Raw genomic sequence first — 16,615 nt, 5'->3', positions numbered from 1 at the left:
AATTTCCAATCAGTAACTTGAGAACCATTTGACCCAGAATGTTGAAACTTCATAGCATGATTGAACATGCAGAGTAGATGATCTCTATTGATTTTAGGGTCAGTCTATTGAAGGTCAAGGTCACAGGGGCCTGGTCATGTAAAATCATTTCTGGAGAATACCTTGAGAACCACCTGATCTAGAATGTTGAAACTTAATAGGATGATTGGACATGCAGAGTAGATGACCCCTATTTATTTTGAGGTCACTTGATCAAAGGTCAAGGTCACAGGAGCCTGAACAGTGACTTGAGAACCACTAGGCCAATAGTGTTGAAATTTAGCGGGATGATTGGACATGCCAAGTAGATGATCCCTATTGCAGCCAACCATTAGTGTCTCTTGGACTTTCGCTCCTGACCCCTATTGACTTCTTGCCTATAGGACTTTGGTCACTTTGCATTGGGGGAGACATGTACTTTTTTACAAAAGCAATTTCTAGTTTCTGATAATATTTCTTCACGATTTAGTTCTTTTGCTTTTTGAATTCCTGCTGTAATTAAAATGTCTGGATATTTCTGGATCTTTAGGTATTTTTTTAGTTCCTCTAATCTTTTCATAAGTGTTGCTTCATCGGATACTATGAGATTTAGACGTCTAGCAAGTGAGAATGGTATACTGACTTTGGTGTGATTCGGATGGCATGACTGGAACAGTAGGTACGTTTTGCTGTCGGTAGGTTTGTAAGAGATGTCAGTTTCTATATGTTTGCCATGTTTAATAACCATGCAATCCAAAAATGGCAGACGTTCATTATTGTACTCTATTGAAATTTTTATATGCTCATTCAGGCTGTTTAATATTTGGAGAAGGTGGTCTAGTTCTAATTTAGATTTATTCCAAAGGATGAAACAGTCATCTAAAAATATTTTCCACTTTTGTATGAACAAATCCATATATTCTGTTTCCGAAAGTTTGTTCAATCTTTCAAAATGTTCACGGACAGTATAGTCAGTAGAAAACAACGAGAAATAACGTTTATAAGGCAGCTTAAACCTTCACTAAATAGAGACACATAAAATCATACCTGACATCGACGTCACGTCATTTTTATTCGTTAGTTAATTAGACGTCATTTATTTAACAGTGACGCCCTTTGTTTCTATTGGCGACGTCAAAGGACGCCATATTATTTGTAACCTTCCCTCCTGATGATAATTTTTGAAACCGGCTGAGGAATAAATCAAATATACAAGCTCAAAAGGATTTGGCTATCTACTTAAAACCCTTTTTTAATATATATATATCCCAAATGTATTGTAATTCAACAGTACGGATATAAATACAGGGAAAAAGAAGAAAGTGAAGGAGATCCACTAATATTACATATGCGGTTTATTTAGATTCTGTCCAATAATATATATATATATATATATATATATATATATATATATATATATATATATATATATATATATATATATATATATATATATATATATATAGTGGTAGCATCATCAGCAGCCATCGAATTTATTCGCAAGTTACTCTATACATTTTGGATATCCAGTCTAATGTTTTCATATCCGTGTCCCTCTGATACTACTGCTGCTGATGAAGCTACGAATGCTGCGGCTGCTGATGATGTGGTTATTGCTCCTGATACTACTTCTGCTGCAGCTGATGCTACCCCTACTGTTTCCTTGAGTAAATGAGTACAATGAGGAGGGAAAATGCGTAATTATGAGGTAAAATGAGTAAATGAGAAGGTAACATAAGTAATGAGGAAGTAAAATGAATTTGAATACCTTGCAAGGATATATCTGCTACAAAACTCGTAGAAATGAGTCGATTTATTTAACAGTTTGACATTCCGTCACAATTATATATATGCCTCCCTTACAATGATGCAGACCTCCCTCACAACTATTAAGGCCTCACTCACATTGAACAGAATTCCCTCGCAATTATGTAGACCTCCCTCACGCTTACCTCACAATTATACAGACTTCCCTCACATCTATACAGTCCTCCCTCACGCCGATCTCATAACTATACAGACTTCCTTCACAACTATGCAGACCTCCCTCACGGCCAACTCACAACTATAAAGACTTCCCTCACATCTATACAGTCCTCCCTCACGCTTTACTCACAAACAGACTTCCCTCACAACAATGCAAACCTCACTCACAACAATACAAACTTCCCTCACAACAATGCAAACCTCCCTCACAACAATGCAGACTTCCCTCACAACAATAGAGATCTCCCTCATAATTATTTAGAACTCACTCACAACTATTCAGAACTACCTCGCAACTATTCAGAACTTCCTCACAACAATGCAGACTTCCCTCACAACAATACAGACTTTGCTCACAAAAATAAAGACTTCCCTCACAACAATACATACTCCCTCATAATTATTCAGACTTCCGTCACAACAATACAGATTTCTCTCACAACAACGTGTATGCAAAAATGTGTATAACAACACAATCTGTCAGTATTAAAATGAATGCACATATGACTCCTCCTCATTCGTAATTTGGATGCCGAGTGCGCTGTTTAAGTCCAATATTTGTCTCAAAGTGATTGGAGAACGGAATAATTTAACCGGCCCGAAGATGAGCACATGCGACGTTTGTGGCAAGATTTTCAGCAGATAGAATAACAAGTTACGTCATAAGAAGACGATGCACGGCGATGAAAACGGTGAATCGGTCAATACAGAGGAAATGGATACCTAGGATGATGAGAGCGATAATGAATTCTCAAACACAAATGACTATAGAGAGGATGATGCTAATACCTCTTCCGACGAAACAGAGCACCCGTGGAGTACCATTATAAACCTAACGTTTGAAACGTGGCAACCGGAATACATTGAAAGAGTTCAAAGCTATATGGAGGAGAAGTCTCACGATAAATACCGCTTGGAATCGTGTTTTTCGCGAATGGAGAGACAAATATAGGAAAACGATAGCGAAAGCCTTTGCTAACGCTATGCTATGGTACCGTGCTCTTAAAGAAGATCCTATTTATGGAGCCATTAAGGAAACGGCATCAGATCTGGAGTTGATGGATTGGTACCCTATTGAGGATGCATGGAAGTACGCGATTAGCAAAAGGAAGTACCTGTTTGAAAATGTTCTAAAAACATATGAACCCCCAGAAATAATGGAAACAGCACCAGATCGGCAGGATGGAGCTGGAGTTCGAGCTGGAAAAGTGCTACAGATAGGCACCGAGGAGCCGATACAGAGGGTCGAGCGTTTGGCAGAAAGCGAACTGTTAAGGTTAAAAAATCAGCCCGAATATGCATTATTGGAAAACGTTATTAAAACAAAGTGGTTGAAAAAGAAAAAGACAATTAAACTGTAAACATGACTTTGTTTTATCTAGCGATTACTATTATCGAATGAGTAGGAGGTGATTTCTTGCTATGTCTCAAGAAAATAGATAAAATTGACTATAATATGAAAACAGTATTTTTTTCTTTAATTTTAATGTAGAATAAAAGAAAAAATACAAAGTTTGTTGACCTTACTTCAATAGGTATTTTATCATATTTTTGATCTCTTGATACCGTGGTATTTGATAAAGACGAGTGTCATAAAATAACAGGTAATTAAACCGGATAGTAGGTGCGTGGCTATATTGAAATATAGCGAATCAGCTCAAAGAAGTAAAAGACAAATTAACAGCAATCAAAAAAATGAATTTTAAGTGTAAAACTAAATACAAATAAAGTAACATCAAAATTGCGAGGTTTGTTGACTTTTTTCACCAGTTATTTAGGAAGAAGTCATGTTCCGCCTTATCGCACACAATGTAATTGAAACCGATTGAATAGCCAATTGTGAAAGGGTTTAAATATTACAACCGTTAAGATACCACTTGTTATTTGATCCGCTAGTATTATGATGTTGATGATTTGTTAATTGAATAAATTTCTTCACGTTTAATATAGTTTTAATATAAAGTGGAACTGGGAGTGGTCTACAGTTATTCAGATAAGAAATCTTTTATGTTAGAACAATAGAATATTAAATTGATTATGAATGATAAAACTATAGTGAAACTACCGTTTTAAAAGGTCCTCTATTGTCTACTGCTAAAAATAGAGAAGCAAGGTGGTAACGGTACGTTAAGGGAGCGCCAGGTGACTTAATGGGAATTTCCGATTGACGCACCTACTCTCTTTCGTTATTTGGAATGTTGGGTGCGGCCATGACGTCATGGGAATTTCCGATTAACGCACCTACTCTCTTTTGTTTTTTCGAATGTTGGGTGCGGCTCCCCTATTGTTCTAGGGCATTGACCTGTCCGCCATCTTGTTATCCGATTGTAACGTCATGGGTTTTTCCGATTGACTCACCTACCTGTCATTGTTCTAGGGCATTGACCGGGTGACCCGATGACTCATCGGAAGGAGCGGTTTGCCCTATTGTCCTATATTAGGGTTGGGCTATGACGTCACTGGTTTTTCCCGCATTGGCCCCGCCCCCACGCAATGATGTCACCGGGCCACCGTGCCACCAAAATTCCGAAACGCCTCGCACTATAATACTTAGATCTTCTATATATTTTTGTACACTGACCGGCAGATTTTCCAAATATTTGGTTGAACTTGGGCGTTAGATTTAAAGAGCCAGCCTTAACGAATGGGAACACGACATAAATATGCGTAAGTGTCGGACCATCTACGGGAAGCAGACATTTCTTCAATTATTTTGGTGGCGAAACTGCGCGTGCCTTCCATTATTTGATATTGACCGCGTCTTTACAGAACATTTAGTATTTGCGTTATATTTTCGTTTTAAATATCGGGCCGTCTTATACGCTATAATGGATTTCCAAATTTTTCTTCAATTATTTTGACGGGAAAACTGCACGTGCCTTCTATGATAGTCATTTGGTATTGTCCGCGTGTTTACAGATTGTTTAGTATTTGCGTTATATTTTCGTGTCGGCAACTATGTTTTCATGTAATTGTAAATAAAATGTTCTACAACCAAATGAAAACGCATGTTTAAGAGCTTGACTTATTTCGTTTCTGTAGGCTAGTACGTCTCTGAAATGGTTGTTTATAATATTTTTCATTCGAGTTCTTAATGTTTCATTGATGCTTTCAGCTTCCAAAAAGAAAGGATATTAATGCGTAAACAGCAACAGGCTGAGGATATTAGTTAGACTGCTTGTTGGTGACAGGATGCTCTCGCCTGATATGGATTTCCTCGACAGCGTATATCCCGTACCCTGTCAACATCTAGCTGTGTAACGATTTTATCTTGCCGACCACCCTTTATTTACATGCTACAATCAAGTATTTTGTAAATTAACAAAGCTACTTGCAGTGCAGACTGGAATCCTGCAATTATCTGTTTGGTGATCATCTTTTGTTTATAGTTGATTTACACCAGCCATAAAATGCACAATGATCTGTATTTTGATTAAATCATAAAACATAAAAGCTCATTTACACAGGTTATGAACTGGTTTAGATCAGAAAAGCTTCTTATTCTATCATTTTTTCACGATGTCACAAATGTCTTGAAACTTCCTGTTGAATTATTTAATCTTTCATGTAGATCAAATGATCCTACAACAAACTGCTGAATAACAAATATGTCAATTCACTTACCCAACGACGATAACTTAAAACAAGATTCCAACGTCCGTGTCTCCCATATTATTTTACGCTTTTACGGCTAATAAACTTCTTTCAAACTTCACAAGCCTAAACTAAGTAGAACGAAAATGGCAAGAAAACACTAAATTAACTCTCGGAAACGATGTCATCGCTTGAGCTAATTGATAATCTGACTCGATTCAATATACGCCAGTGATGCGGAAGCCATTTTGTTATAATCAAAATTCATATATGAAATGTACTAGCAGGATATGGAATATATCCTATCCCCACGTGACGTCTATTGACCAATAGAAATGCAAGAAACTTGTAGGAGGCAAGATAATGACGATTCTTTCATTCATTTTGAAAAAAAATATACCGCCCTACCGCTTTAGTCCTTGAAGTATTAGGTCGGAAACTGCAAACGAACATACCTTAAGGTATTTCTGCAAGTTTGGATCGATTTTTTTTCTGCAATGTAAAACTCCAGTTTTTCAAAACGTTTGAATATATTTATATTTTTGCTATAAAATATTTTTTTTTTACTGATTTGAAAATGTTGGACCTCGCGCAGTTTTTCATAATGGAAGTATAGGCCTATGGGAAATTCTCAACTTTCATAACATTTTCACGAATAGAAATGTTTCTATATTGAAGATTTTAATGAAATTTCTCACAGTTGTAAATAAACACATGGCCTATAATGTGGTGAAATAAAATGTATAGGTCCATGTGCTTATTTTGAGATATTTGACCATGATTAAAGTGCACCGAATATTCCACACTAATTTTGATACATTATTTTGAATTATTTTACGTGTCATATGTTTTAATATCATGTTTCAACTTTAGAAATACAGCAAAAGCGTCATTTTAATAAATACTCACATGTTGTCATTAATTCATAAAATGATTTTCATTTCCGTACGCCGTATCCAGGTTTTATTCTACGTTTTCTTGATAAATGACGTTACGCCATCACTTCCGGTTTTTCAAACGTGTGAACAACCTTAAGGGTGGCCGAGTATATGACTTATTATATTAGTCAAAACTTGTCTATAATGAAAACGTTCTTTATATTATCCACCTATTACTTACGTGATACCCCGATATCATATCCTGGTAGTGTGTCAATATCAGAAAGACTGATGCATAATAATTTCACAAAGTTGTTGGTTCATAAATACTGGATATAATGCAAAAGTTAAAAGCGTAACGATGCAAACCGTGAACCGCGTCGATAAAACGTTGCGTTTTACGTAAAAAGATGGAAGGACTGTTTGTATTTAACACAGTATTGTAATAAACTGAAAAAGTTACGTTCCCTTTTTTATTTGACATTTCCTTTGCAATTTGATCACTTGTGCTGAAAATCAGGCTTTTAATGGACCTGTTGCTTTTGAAAGATGTCATTTTTGCCAATATTTGCCGATGATTTTTGTCAAAATCTTGTATCAGAAGGAATACGGTAGATCAATGAAATAATAAATGTCCGTTGTAATGTAATGCGCTACCACTTATAAACAAGCTAGTCCTTATATAAATTAAATAAAGTTTCAAATTGTGAAGTTTCGCTGATTTCAAATCGTAATAAGACATTTTAGAAGACTCATAACGGCGGATATTTGGAATTTTGGCGCCCTAAATTGCGATGTTTGTGACGTCATCACTGATAATGTACTGTTGACAAAACGATAGAAAAATTAAAAGGAACCAGTCATATAATTGGACCAAATTTCATCAAAATCGAATAAGGTACCGACCCTCCTGGAATAGCCTTGCTCAAAACGAACACTTTTTGTGGTACATCATATCATAGATATAAAATATCGTCTTAGTCATGTCTCAATATATTTCACAACATTCCCTGCGAATATCGGTAAAAAGTGTTTGAACAATATAGAAAGATAAATCATGCCACCTTCATACACGCTAACAATCTTTATTTGAATTTTTTCAAGATGTGGCCGAGAAGATTTATGAAATGTGGATTGTCCTTACATAGCTAAAAAGAGAAACATATTATTTTAAAGGAACTCAGTATAGTTTAGGAATGGGGTTGTCTAGCAGCAAACAGAAATGGTCTTATAAGATCAGCTATTACCCGGAGGTCGGCCAAAATCTACAGGGCCATATTCTTGACAGTCGCACTATTCTTAACGCAAATGAACTGATGGAACCCTCGAGGGAGAGCATATTATGTGTTTATTCCTACACAGTTCCGTTGAACAATATCCCAGGTGCAAGTTGGTGGTTCTATCACAGGTTTGTCGTATTTAAAACAAATAGTTGGTGGTGGTCAATAGAGAAGAATGATGCAGAAATAATAATACAAAGGGGCGAGAGAGAAGAAGATGTAAAAGACAGAATAGAGCGCCAACCAAGAAAAGGAGGGGCAAGAATAATACTTGAAAAGAAGAATTCGTCAAATATAAAGATTAAAGGCCTTCTAGAGGCGATTGATGTAAAAAATGAGTCGCATGAAAAGTACCATATCCTTCAAAGCAATTGTCAAGATTTTGGAGAGCGAATGTACGACATTCTCCGAGGCACAATATAGAGAATAGAACACCTCATACAAATAAAACATTAACATAAACAATACATAACGCTTTCACAAAAAAGGCACTATGCAAATTACTTATGCTTAATAACAGCACTTCTTTATGGTGAAAATGTATCTACATACAGCGGATTTAAGAATGTTATTTAAACTCCTCAGATAGTTTTAACTGTTAAATATGATGTAAGATTTTCATTCTTTCTACAGACGAGGACTAATGCGCATCCTTTGAAACACAAAGATGATAACAAAACATCGCCTGAAAAATGCAAATAAATTATATTTAACATTTTAAGTATCAAGGAAAAGAAGAGGAATATACTTATCAACTGTACTTTCTTGTTTCAACATTTTTGTGGATGTATCATTTTGGAGAATATGGTATCTACCTTATGCTAAACTTTTGCTGTTTCCAAAACGCATGGTCCCTCTGAGAATGTTTTATTTCAACAGTAATAGTGTGCCGAAACATTCAAGCTGTTCCATAGCACAAACACAGCTCAGTTTGCAGGACCTCAACAAAAACTAGTTGTATAAGAATTAAAATTGAAATTCGAAAATGAACAAAGAAGATATTTTACCAGTAATTTTCCGACTTTTTGGTAACATTTATAAGTCCTTTTCAATTACTAAATAATTCATTAATGGCAATAGTTTCAATTTATGAGCAGGTGATTTACCTTACTGAATAGAATTAAACATTTCTCAAACTCTGTTTTCAAGTCTGCCCATTTCATTTATTGACACGAGAATACATGTTGTCATTTTCAGCATAATAACAAAACAACCGTAAGTTAAATAAAGGTATAATTCATTATACTCAAAAAACAAAAGTTTGTTGACTAAAGTGTAAACTGGCACTACATTGTAATAAAAGCTTAAACTCAGAAATGATACTTTGAATACGTTAGAACGCCAGCGCGCGTGTGTATGCGTGCGTGCGTGATAATACTGCTATAAATAAATTGTTTGTTTGATTTAGATTTAGCGCAAAAGTATGTAATAGCATGCATTATAATCTTACCTAACCAGTGTACCTCGATTTTGTACATGTACTAACCTGTTTCCACTAGCAGCTGTCAACTTCTCCACATGCATCAGAAGTGGAGAACGAAATGACTAAAGACACAATGTCTTTAATTTAACGTACGCTTCGCTCGGTGGTCAAATTCACGACCTCCTGATTTATACGTCTGAGCTCTCGATATTGAGCTAAATGAGCAGGAGTAGCATAATGATAGGCAGGTTTTGATTAACGTTATCTTTAATTAGTTGACTTAATTTGTTTATCAGAGTCAAGTATACTTAAACTCCTTCCAAGACAAATGTTAACTAAATAGTATGCTATGGAGAGAATTATTTGAAAATCTACTTTAAATCATTATTCTACTTATACAAGAACATTTAAAGTTTACGAAAATTAGTGACTTTTCTAGTCCGATCAATTCGTAACAGAAAATGCCAAAATACTTCAGAAAATGGGAAAAGCACCAAACTTGGCACAGCTTTTTATTAAATCATAAAAAAAAAACATGTTTTCATGGGACCCATTTGATATCTGTCAAGATGGCCAATACGGCGGCCATTTTCCAAAATGGCCGCCACAACTCCATATTTACCTTACAAGATTCTAATGAAAGGTCATTATATTTACATTCATCCCTAAATTCACTAAATATTAATGTATATGATAAATTTAATCCTAAATTCAAATGCAAAAATAACAATTCAAATAATGTTAATTTCTTTCTGTTTCCATGGTAACGTCTAAAATCTAGCCTTTAAAACTCAGTTTAATATTATCATTGTATTTTGTCATATTTTAACGGATGTTTTGTTTTACTATATGTAATTTACATGATTTTATATGCATTTCCTCAGCAGCAGGATACTGAAACATTGTTGTTATTCCCCCACCATTGTTAAGCCAGAGGGGGCTTATAGGTTGCCCCCATATGCCTGTCAATACGTCAGCCATGCAAAGTAGGATACTGCAATAACTTTAAAGCTACAGCAGGTATTTTCAAGATACGTGGTATATGGATAGATGGCATTGTTGCCAATGTCATTTAAATTTGTTCCTATGGCAACAAATGTTGTTGCTATGGCAACAAATAGTGCACGGATATGACAAAAAGTGTCATCCTGCATTTCTTCAAAACTAGGAGAGATTGTTCCTTGAGAATTGTTCATAGATAGGAGGAAAATTGAAAACATGCTTATTTTCCCCTCTTGTACATCATTTTGTCCGTCTGTATGTCCGTCCATCATTTGCAAATGGCGGATTCTTCAATAACTTCAAAAGTGCAAATTCTAAAGACTCCTTTATGAAAACTTGTTTATAGATGGTAGGTAATATAGAGAATGTGAAGGTCAATTAACTTAGTTTCTATATAAAATTGTAGTTCCTATGACGTACACTAAGTACGACAACTATCCCTTTCGGTTTGGGACTTCGAAATGCAAGAATAGATTATAGCGATGGGCTAGTAGGATCAAATGAAACAACATGCCTTATTATGCACCCGCAGCCACAATGTCTGCATAATAAGTTAATCACATAATCATTGATTATGTAATGCTAACTGTGTAACAAAGAAGAGTAAGGCTGAAAATATTAAAGTTGCTTTCACGGACAACATTACGTATAACGATAACTATTCTGCTAAATATATTACTCTGCACAGTGAGCTGAAATCTGAAATAAGGTACATGTCAGATACTCGTGTCAGTACACACAAGCACGAGATTGTCGACAACTTAAGTTAACTTGCATAAGGCAGTGCAGAGCATTTCAGCACTTTTGACAAATTACATCTTCCTCGACAGCCTTTATCTAGGTTGCAAATGCACTTGAGGAGCTATTGGTATGAGCCTCAGGTACTTGAGGCAAAAACTACCAGAAAGGTTCCAATTTATCAAAGATACCTCTGGTCAGCCTTATTTATCTGGACTTGGAATTTTAGGAAAGTGATTGATCGCAAACGACAAGAAGAAGAAGAAGAAGGAAAGTGATAGAACATCTGACCCCCATATGTGCCCGACCTAATGGGCAACCTTTTTTAGTATGTTCAAGAGGTGTAGCAGACGATGCAGGAATGCACAATATAGCACTAATCTTTGTGTGAACAGATGGTTGATTAGCTACTTGACATGTTTTGTTGTAAAGAAGAGTATCGAAAGCCTCCATCTATACCACAGAAATATTATATGAACAGTTTGTTTGTAGGAAGGTGTAGAAAATGCATTTTAAAGCTTGATTCACCGGTAAGCGCGAGCTGTACTTGTTAGTTTTGTTTGACAAGACAGTGTTATTCTTACATTGGACTGCTCAACTGGTAGTGGCATAGCCTTGCAAATGGCAAATAGATAATATTTGTTGTCTTTAAACTAGTAAACTGGTGTTAAAATTGTTTTTCGGATACACGTGCTCATTAGATAAATCCTCAAGTACTCGCATTTAATATGTCCTTATCTAATATATTTTAATTTCAGTAAAATGTCCAGAAATAGATATTAGAGCACAATTTTTGTAGAAATGATAGATTCTGCTCCTAATTTATACCCCCATCACACTCAGCCACGTTTCCACTACGTCCTAAAAACTGGCAGGATGCAGTAAGAACTTGTACAATGCAGAAGGAATAGAGAAGACACAGAAGAACATGATAATTATAGTCTCCACGAGAGATGTTCAACACAAACTTACTGCAAACCTTTTGTATGTAAATTTTAACCCTCTAAAGAAGTACATTTTATCTGATGTCTAACCATATGTTCGGAGCCAGGGGCAATAAAAATGTCAATGTAGACACAACCGGCTGGAGTAACTCCCCTCTTAATGAAGAACACATATATACCTCTTTCATTTGTAAATCAGAACAAACACACGGACAGAAGCCGTGCTTCTAGAAAACCAGATGCGCTTGAAACGATCTTTTTCATCATTATAACACACGGTACATATTGTATGCAGCAACCTTTGATATCTCTCTTTTTTCAAATAGTTTGGGTGGATGAAACATAAAGTAAAACTCATGGAATCATTTATATTCTTAATATTTACTTATAAATGAATTTACTTTCTAGAAAGAAACATAAGACAAAAATGTGGAGATTGAAAGAATTAACACAAAAAAATCAACTCTGAAAATACCAAAAGGATCATTTCGCAACAGGTTTTACTGTATTTTTTCTGGCTATTCTAGCTATTCTGGCTAGCCATGGTAGCTAGAACCAATGGGCATCTCGGAAATTCTGGCTGTACTGCACTTCTCCTCGTTGCTATCTACTTATATGCTGTAATGGGCTGACGAACATATTCGATTACTGACCCGGTTTAACCAGATTTAGCTATTTAAATAAGAAAAATAATCTTTAAAGTTTGGATGTCTCGAAACCCATATGCTTGAATGTTGTCAATTTACGTCATGGCATAGTAAATCTGCACATCAATCACACGTGTAATTAATTATCTTGATGTAGCTAATTATCTTGATTAACAAATCAAAACACGCACTTCTTGCAAGATGTATAATTTCAATTATCGTACAATACAGCTGAATTCAACAATTTCAACTTGGATTGTTCTACAATGTTAAAACACTGTTACACATTGCACAAAGATACGTTGTACAAAATTAAAACATTGCTATACATTATCCACAGATATGTTGTACAAAGTTAAAACATTGCTACACATTACCCAAAGTTAAGTTGTACAAAGTTAAAACATTGCTATACATTATCCACAGATACGATGTACAAAGTTAAAACATTGCTACACATTACCTATAGATACGTTGTACAAAGTTGAAACATTGCTATACATTATCCATAGATTCGTTGTACGTAGTTAAAACATTGCTATACATTTTCAACAGATAAATTGTACATAGTTAATTGCTAAAAAATATATACAGATATGCTGTTCAAGTTCCGCGACAGCATGCAAAAACCAGAGTTCTTGGACGATTGTAGATATTGTACAATATCAACAATCAACGGTTGAAATCGACACACTGGATTGTTATTTGCAACACATTGTTGGCGTAAGGTAACTGATGTATTTTCATTAATTTTCATTAAATAATCTGAACTTGTACGAATGATGAATCTGTTAAATTAACAACGTTTGTTATACTTAAATATAAACGCATTTTTGCGGCTTTCCTTTACTTATGGAATATTTAATATAGTCCTTAAAGAATACTTTTACAGAACTTTATTGAGCATAGACAAAATTTGTATTTAAGTAAATTGAATGTAGAGTCTCTTTCATTAATATACTCTTTGTTGTAGGTATTTATGGAGGAACAGTCCTTGTGCTTTGAAGAAGTGTGCTTTATATGATAGCGATACTCAGTTGCCGGTTCCACCTTTCAAAAAGATTTTTGGACCATCAGAAGAATCTGTGATTTGATAATTGAGCTTTAATTTAGTTTTATGTTATTTTTTATATAATAAATATTAATATGAAGTTTTTTTCATTATATCTTTGGACAGGCTTGTATGCAATCTCTTACATGACAACACAGTAGTCTCCCTTAGCTGTTACATATTTGCTGCTCTTGTATTAGATCGCAATGTGCTTTCTAGCTTTGGATTAGATGTCGCAATTATTGCATTCAAAGACCACAAAAGTATACATTTTATACCCCACAAACGAAGTATATAGAAGTGAGCTTGTCGGTAGGTTGGTCTGTCTGTCGGTCCGTTAGTTTTCATGGTTTCCGGACAATAACTCATGAAAGGCTTGACAGATTGAAATAAATTTTAGTACATAGGTATAACATCATAAAGTACTAGTCAAGAAGTTCGACTTTGGCTACAAAGCACCACTTATGACGTAGTCATGGCCCCTTTCCAACTTAAGATTTGCCAAAGACTTGGTTTCCGGACAATAACTCATGAAAGGCTTGACAGACTTAAATAGTTTTTGGTACACAGTTGTAACACCATAAAATGCAGACAGATCAAGTTTGACTTTGTTTACAAATCACAGATGTTTTACGTAGTTATGGCAACTTACCAACCTAAAATTTGCCATACTTTGGTGACAAGGCCGTAATGTGGGGGTATTATTCGTCGCTCCTGTGACAACTCCAGATTCTACTTTTTAAGTGCCGTGTGGCGGCTCTACAATGTCTCCCCGTACTTGGATTCAGTGTTGTTATATTTTCTGGTTCTTTTGGATCACGGAGTTCATTCAACATATGTGTAATCGGGTTCAGCTCAAGCTGGTGCTAGGGGGCGTGAGAGGTGTTGCACATTACATTACCTCTCAGGACAGACTCGGTCAAATCGACTCTGCTATTATTCTTCTTTGTTGCATTCTTTGCTTCCAAAGGATCTTTTTACAGATTTTATTCTTAATGTTTTCATGCATTGGCAGTTAACGCAAATTTTCTATCTTTGTCTCATTTTTCTCTCTTTCTTGTTTGGTTTACTTACAGTTAAAAAAGTTTTCAAGAATGGGAATTAAAGAGGTAAATTAATAACGTATTTGCTGTATAATAATGACAAAAGGCAATGGAAATGGGCGAGAACATACTTTTTGAAAAAGAAGCTACCAGAGGTTGTAAGTAATGCTATGTAATGAGGGCATGGATATATTATGACTGCCAAATAATTCTACGCCCTTACTAAAACAACGAGGGTGTCCTTCATCTTAAACAATGTATGTAAGACGTTCCCTAACCATACCCTGCTTAATTTCTAAAACGGACTGGTTTGTCATTCAATTTGGACAGTACCATTTCTTATTCGAAGTGGTATTCAGTGGTAATTTACTGACTGAATAGTGAACAGAGCGACAATAACGAACGATAGGCCCTGGTACAACTCTGAAATTAGAAAAATCTCCCGACAGCGCGATAGAGCAAAACGTAAAGCAGTGAATACGGGAAACCTATCAGACTGGAACATTTACAAAAAGATAAGGAATAAAGTCAACAATATGAAAAAACATGCTAAGGAAATATTTTTTAACAACATTGAATTTACATTAAACGATCTAAGCTCATGTAATCAACGTCAATATTGAAAGATAATTAAATTATTAGTTAAAGAAAACTCATCAAGCTGCGGCAAGATTCCACCTTTTTCGAAAACACATGACATTTTTGCATTTTCCGATATAGACAAAGACAACACATTAAACGATTTTTTTGTTTCTATTTCAAACATTGATGACTCGCAAGCTAATTTACCTGAATTTAAACAAGAGGGCCATGATGGCCCTATATCGCTCACCTGTTATCATTGCACTTGAGGACAAGAAGGTCCTCAGAAAAAATATGTAAGTCCAAAGGACAGGAACAACAAAGGGAAAAAATTTAACCAAAAAGAAAAAACATGTTAAAAGGTACAGATATGTCAAAATACACCTAAAAATTGGATGTACCAACCATGTTGTACCACAGAAAAGTGGTCTCGCTTTTTCCCTATGGCCAATAATAAAAAGTTACTCAAATAAGCTATTTATAGTAACGTAAAAGGGAAGTAATTTAAAAGAAAATTATTGTGAGTAAACAAAAGAAGGATCTGCCAAATAAATCTGTTGATATAAATGAAATTTCAGATCAGTATCTTCATTAGTGACGGAGATATACCCATTTTAGTTTGAAATAAAGGGAGGTAATTTGACATAAAAAGTCCATAGTTATCTACCCTGACTGGCTCAGTTCAACTAATGACAATAATGAAATTTGAAATAAGTCCTATAAGTACTTACTGAAATAAATCCATTTTGATTACAATCAGGGGAGGTAATCAGATATAAAAATAACTCTGGAATCCAAGATTTATTGTTGTTGAAGATATTGTAGAAGTTTGTTTCAAATGAAACCATAAATGAAGTCTCTTTATGGCTGCAAAAGCCAAAATAGCCAATTTTGGACCTTTAGGGGGCCATAACTCTGGAACCCATGATGGAATCTGGCCAGTTCAAGAAAGAAACCAAGATCTTGTGGTAATACAAGTTGTGTGCAAATTTGGTAAAAATCAAATCATAAATGAAGCTGCTATTGTGCAGTCAATATCAAAATAGCTAAGTTTGGCCCTTTCAGGGGCCATAACTCTGAAACCCATTATCGGATCTGGCCAGTTCAACAAAGGAACTGAGATCTTATGGCGACACTAGTTTTGTGCAAGTTTGATTAAATTCAAATCATAAATGAAGCTCTGTAGTGCAGACAAGGTCAAAATAGCTAATTCTGGCCCTTTCAGGGACCATAACTCTCGAACCCATAATGGAATCTCGCCAGTTCAAGAAAGGAACCAAGATCCCATGAAAAATATGGCCTCTAGAGAGGTCACAAGGCTTTCTATTTTTTGACCTAACGACCTAGTTATTGATGGCACGTGACCCAGTTTCAAACTTGGCCTAGATATCATCAAGGTGAACATTCTGACCAATTTTCATGAAGATCC

General features: G+C 35.3%; 1 protein-coding gene across 1 annotated transcript in view; it reads left to right on the top strand.

Moving 5' to 3' along the window:
- The window catches only part of LOC128555496 (PR domain zinc finger protein 5-like), a 35,464-nt gene extending 21,849 nt beyond the window's left edge, over positions 1-13,615 (top strand). Inside the window, exons 2-3 of the transcript XR_008370111.1 lie at positions 7,581-13,238; positions 13,484-13,615. The gene's annotated coding sequence lies outside the window, so the exon portion shown is untranslated. The remainder of the gene's footprint in view (positions 1-7,580; positions 13,239-13,483) is intronic.
- The last annotated feature ends 3,000 nt before the right edge of the window (positions 13,616-16,615 follow it).

Source organism: Mercenaria mercenaria, chromosome 3, assembly GCF_021730395.1.
Source record: "Mercenaria mercenaria strain notata chromosome 3, MADL_Memer_1, whole genome shotgun sequence".
Lineage (NCBI taxonomy): Eukaryota > Metazoa > Mollusca > Bivalvia > Venerida > Veneridae > Mercenaria > Mercenaria mercenaria.
The sequence above is the reverse complement of the archived record's forward strand: the minus strand, read 5'-3'. Positions and strand labels throughout refer to the sequence as shown.